This window comes from Eutrema salsugineum, unplaced genomic scaffold, assembly GCF_000478725.1.
Source record: "Eutrema salsugineum unplaced genomic scaffold, Eutsalg1_0 scaffold_4, whole genome shotgun sequence".
Taxonomy (NCBI): Eukaryota; Viridiplantae; Streptophyta; class Magnoliopsida; order Brassicales; family Brassicaceae; genus Eutrema; species Eutrema salsugineum.
The window spans coordinates 15,936,417-15,942,515 of NW_006256686.1; the positions used below are offsets into that span (position 1 = coordinate 15,936,417).

The window sequence follows — 6,099 nt, forward strand, 5'->3', positions numbered from 1 at the left end:
TGTCTCGCTGCTGTTTTGGACCAAGCCGATGAGCTCTGAAGAATGCGAAGGACGGTGCACTTCCAGGCCGATTCAGTTTCCGGTGCCTTCATGAGAATCAGAGACATTTGAGTCCTATTTACAGAAATCCAAGATCATTTAATTCGAAGATACGGTCTCCGGAATGGACACATGTATAGACGTCTCTCTCTGATCGTGTAAATGCACTGCAAAGATGAGCCCTCCAGGAAGCCTTCCTCTTCCCAAGCACCGAAGCTTCCTTCACCAAAGTTGGAGATATATGAATCCTCTGTCCTCTGCAACCGGAATCACTCAATTCGACAAGTATCTCAGAAGTTACACTCTTCGGAATGCGAAGTAGTCCAGACAGTCCTGAATGACTAATTTAAACATGCCGCGATGGAATGCCACGGTCTACACTTGACCGTGGCAACTTTTGCAAACCTTCAGCAATTGATATGATCTGCATGCCACGGTCTACACTTGACCGTGGCAAACAAACAATTGGCTGGGAGGAACTTTACAAGCATTCGGGTTTTGACACGATTTGAATGCCACGGTCTGGGACTTGACCGTGGCAAACAAACACTTGGCTGGGAAGGACTTTACGAGCATTCGGGATTTGACACGGTTTGAATGCCACGGTCTGGGACTTGACCGTGGCAAACAAATACTTGGCTGGGAAGGACTTTACAAGCATGCGGGTTTTGACACGGTCTGAATGCTGCGGTCTGGGACTTGACCGTGGCAACTTTTACACATCTTCGGCGTTTGACACGACCACTTGCCACGGGTTTTGGACGAGGCTTGTTAGACCGTGGCATCAAAATGCAGCCAAGAACACGCGAGAAAGCTTTGACACGGTCAGGTTGCCACGGCCACACCAAGAACACACTGGACCATGGCAAACCCATCTTCACCCACCAAGACCGGGTCAGTACCCGGTTTGTTCCGGGTTGACCAGGTTCACCCAAGACACCTATATATTGTTTTTAGACCTAATTTGGAGAACACCTTTTATCCATTTTTAGTTTCTTTTCCCCTTTTGTGAAAGACCGCTTGATGCACCTTGTTTTTAGCGTTTAATATCGATTTGAAGTTTCTTTTCATCTTGTTCTATCATTTCTTATCATCAAATCACGCTTCTAATCATGATTAACAACACATCTTGCAAAGGCTCTAGTGTGTTGATCATGATTAGTGAGTAATCCCATATTAAGGTCTTAGATATGTAGATTAGGGTGCTTAAATGGTAGATAGTGAGCTTAGGGGTTAGATCATGCATATTCCATTCCCTACAACTTGTTCTCTATGCTAGATCCATACAAATCATATGTGGTCTAGATTCTGGGCATTTCATGCACCAAAAGTGTTTGATGAAATGCCTGAACCAAAGTTGTTAGAGGTTTAAGTGTTATTCATCATGGGAATGATTGTTTATATGCTTAAATGACAGATTAAACTGATTCTTAATGCTTGTTAACTCATGTTTCACTGATGATGATTGGGTTAGAAACTGTTTTAGCATAGGAGTTAATACCTTCATGAGAGGATTAACTTAATTAAAGATGTTTATGTTGAATGGTTTGCTTGATCATATGATTCATTAGCTCATTAATTTATCACTGAAGGCACCCTAATCCACTATCGTGTCTAAGACCTTTCTCATCATCATTCATACATTCTCATCATTTGTCATTGTTTAGTTCTTGTTTAATCATTTCATTAGTCTTTAATCCTTTTTAAGTTTGTACTTGTCTCTAGATAACCAAAACCACTCTTGTTTGCTTGAATTAAGAACTTGATCACATAGTTTAGTGTCTAACACCACATCTCGATTGATAAACCCCTTGTACTACAAGACAGGGGATTGATAACCTCTATAAAGAGCCTTGAAAACTCTTAGTTATCAATTGGCGCCATTGCCAGGGATCGAACCCGGGTCACCCGCGTGACAGGCGGGAATACTTAGGTGGGCTTCAGGGAGTTGATTCAAAGGTGGAGGCACAATCTGTTGGCTTTGCTTGACCAGTTGTTAGCTCCTTTGTTTCAAGAGACACTGAATCATTCCCTTGATGAACAGAAAGAACTGAACCGGCTGCCCCCACAATTTTGCTCTCAATGTCCTCACTGAGTTCATGTAAGAAGCCCATGAAATCATCTATAATGGTGTCTTCATCCTCATGAGTTTGTGCAGTCTCACTAGAAAGTTGACCATAAAGGAGATCTTCAATCTCTTGCACAGCAGCTGAGTGGTCATCATTGGAGTAGATGGCATTGCAATAATTCTTTGGGTTTTGAACAGCTTTACCAAGAAGAGAGACTTGTGGTTCAGAAGTGCAGATGCCCTTGTTCTTTTTAATAGACTTTGGTTCAGCGTCCAGTGTCTCCAGGTCAGATACCATCTTTTGTGGTCCTAGTAAGAGCTGTTGGAGAACAACATTGAAATCAGGACTTTGTTGAACAGGTGGTGGGCCAAAACCAGGAGGTGGTGGCCTTTGTTGTAGGCTGACTTGATTTGTGAAGCTATTCCCTTGATTCTGAACCGCTGGTTGCTGTAAACCCTGTTGACCTTGGGAGTTACCTTGGTACTGATTCTGTTGGACAAAGCTTTGAGGAGTGTATATTTGGTCTTGGGGGTTGGCCACATTGTTGCTCCTATAGGACAAGTTCTGGTTCTTGTATAAGTTGTTGTAACCCTGAAACTTGTTCTGATTACCTATGTAGTTCAGCTCCTCTTGTGTAAGGCCCACTTCATTGATGTTTTCAAAGCAACTCCTCTCTTGAAACACACCTACATAGTGTATAGGCTTTTGAGTGGCAACCAGGGCTTTGTCAAGCTTGATATTCAGCACTTTGATCTTCTCTTCCAGCTCTTGGTGTCTACCAGAATCTTCTCCTCTATAGCTTCTATCATAATCTTCCCCATAAGTGTCTTGGCTCATGGCTAAGTTCTCAACAAGTTCCATAGCTGTAATGATTTCTTTTGCCAAGAAATTTCCATTTGATGCTGTGTCCAACTGAATCCTGATCTTAGGAACAGCTCCTCTATACAAAGTGCTAAGGAGAGAGGCTTCTGAAAATCCATGATGTGGACACTTATTTGTGTAGCTTCTAAACCTGTCCAAAGCTTCTCCAAAGGTCTCATTAGAATGCTGAGTGAAGCTGGAAATCTGGTTCCTTAGCTTTGCAGTCCTTGAGCTTGAGAAGAACTTGGATAGAAAGGCAATCTTGCATTTCTCCCATGTGTGGATGGATCCTCTTGGGAGGTTCTTTTCCCACTGATGTGCCTTATCTCCAAGGCTGAATGGGAACAATCTCAGTTTGAAGCTGTCTTCAGATACCCCATTGATCTTAGTGAGATCACAAACTCTGTCAAACTGATCCAGATGCTCCAAGGGATCCTCCATAGGTAAGCCATGGAACTTCTGATTCTGAACCATCTTGATCAAAGAGGCCTTCACCTCAAAGTTGTTGTTTTGGACAAGAGGTGGCCTGATTCCTGCTCCATACTGGTGTGCATAAGCTCGGTCATTCTCACCAACAAAGACTGGTTGGGGCTGATGACGTATGGGTGGGTTGGGGAAGGGTTGTGGCTGGTTAACTTGAGGTAGGTCTTGGTTCTGGTTACCATGAGCGTGTCCCTGATGGACCTGAGCCTCTTGAGCCTGAATTCCAATCCCATTACCAGCTCTTTGAACGTGATCAGCTTCTTGAGCCTGATGCTCATTCCCAACTTGCTGATTCATTCCTAACCTCTCCAAGTGAACAGCTCTTTCTCTTTGTCTTCTGGCTTGGCTTCTTGTGATCATAAACCTGAAAACAAAGACAGAGCTTGAAAAGTGATCAGTAAAACAAAATAAACTTGATCTCAAAAACTATATCAGAAACTAATGCTAACAATCCCCACACAATATGGCAACGGCGCCAATTGATAACTAAGGTTTTCAAGACCTTAATAAGGGTTATCAATCCCCTTGTCAAAGTAGTATAAGGGGTGTCAATCCATATGTGTGGTAGTTAGGCACTAGTGTATGTGATAAGTTCTTAAGTAAAGTGATCAAAGATGAGTTTTGGTGTGAACAAAGTAACAAGAAAGCATAAAACAAGGAACAAACAAGCTATGATTAATGAACTAAGCAAGCAAACAAAACAAGATGATGGTGATTAAGCAAATGATAAAAGCTAAACCTCTAGATGTGATCATTGATTAGGGTGCTTTAGATATTGAATCATGATGCTAAGAACATAATGCAACACTTGCTACTCTTTAGTCTAGGCTTCTTAATAATATTAATTCATTCCCATGACAATAATCCCTTTGCAAATCACTTAATCAAGTCTAACAACCATTAGATATAATCAAGCAATCTGCAAGCATAATGCATCAAGCCTAATAAGTGACCAAACAATCTCTCAACCAAGAAGACTGAATCTTATACAGAAAGACATAACAAGCAATCACATGATCTCAAACATTTCAACTTAGAACTCTAATCTAGACTAATTCTCTCATGAAGGCATCAATCTTTACACTAATCCACTTTCAAACCAAATCATCATTTGTGAAATATGAATCAATGAGCATTAAGAAACAGTTCTAATATGTCATTCATGCATTTAACAAATCATTCCCATGATGAAAAAGGCATAAACCCTTAAGTTAGCTCATTCAGGCATTTCATCAAACAACTTGTGGGTGGAGAAATGCCTAAGTTCTAGATCAAGCTTATAATGAGAGATCTAGCATTAAGAGCAGCTAACTAAGAAAATGAAATGAGAATCTAGACCCTAAACATCACAAATCAATTATCTAAGCACCTTAATCTACACACCTAAAAGTTTAAAAGATGACTACTCACTAATCATGAAAAACACATCTAATCTTTTGCAAGAGATGATGTTAATCATGATTAGAAGCAGAAATGAGATGATGAGATGATGAGAAACAGCTTTGGAATGATCAAATCCCTTAGATATATCTTAATCAAACTCATTTTTACACTAAAAAGGAAAGAGAAACAAGAGAAAACAAAGCTTAAGTCTTGGAAAAAACCCTAAAAAGCATATATAGTGTCTCTTGCGGACCGGGTCAGCCCAGGACAAACTGGGTCCTGACCCGGCTTTGATGGATAGTGGTGTGGTTTGCCACGGTCAGATGATGCTTGGACAGACCGTGGCAAACTGACCGTGGCAAACTGATAGTGTCAAAGTTCTTGGACAGATTCTTCATGATCAAGGTTGCCATGGCTTGATTTACACCATGTCTAGTGGCCGTGTCTCTTCTTTTCTGGGTTTGGGTGATGAACTTCTTGGATTGCCAAGGTCTAGTAGCTCTTGGTCAAGCCCCGTGGCAAGTGGTCGTGTCAAACGCCGAAGGTGTGTAAGAGTTGCCACGGTCAAGTCCTAGGCCGTGGCATTGAAACCGTGTCAAGTGCCGAATGCTTGTAAAGTTCTTCCCGGCCAAATGTTACTTTGCCACGGTCAAGTGTAGACCGTGGCATTAAGATCGTGTCAAACGCCGAAGGATTGCAAATAAGTGCCACGGCCAAGTGTGGACCGTGGAATTCCATCGCGGCATTTTTCACTTAGCTCGCATCATTCAGAGCTGTTTGGAACACTTCGCATTCCGGAGAGTGTAACTTCTAAGATACTTGTCCGAATTGTGTGCTTCCGGTTTCAAAGGACAGAGGACTCATATACCTTCAACTTTGGTGAAGGAAGCTTCGGTGCTTGGGAAGTGGAAGGCTTCCTGGAGGGCTCATCTTCGCAGTGCATTTACACGATCAGAATGAGGCGTCTAGACATGTGTCCATTCCGGAGACCGTATCTTCCTGATCATAACTCCGAATTGAATGATCTCGGACGTTCTGGAAATAGTACTCAAATATCTCTGATTCTCATGAAGGCCCCGGAAACCGAATCGGCCTGGAAGTGCACCGTCCTTCGCATTCTTCGGAGCTTATCGGGTTCGTCCAAAACGGGAGCGAGACAGGAGTTTCTTCCGACGAGCTTAACGTTCTGCTCACGCGTTCGAATTCCATGATTCTACTTTCTCTGGAACCGTGATCCAATCCTCTCCAACTTTGATGAAGCACC

General features: G+C 42.3%; 1 non-coding gene across 1 annotated transcript; it reads left to right on the plus strand.

Moving 5' to 3' along the window:
- The first annotated feature begins 3,081 nt into the window (after positions 1–3,081).
- Positions 3,082–3,188, plus strand: LOC112084881. The gene has a single exon (XR_002898538.1). It is a non-coding gene; the product is annotated as a small nucleolar RNA R71 (small nucleolar RNA).
- The last annotated feature ends 2,911 nt before the right edge of the window (positions 3,189–6,099 follow it).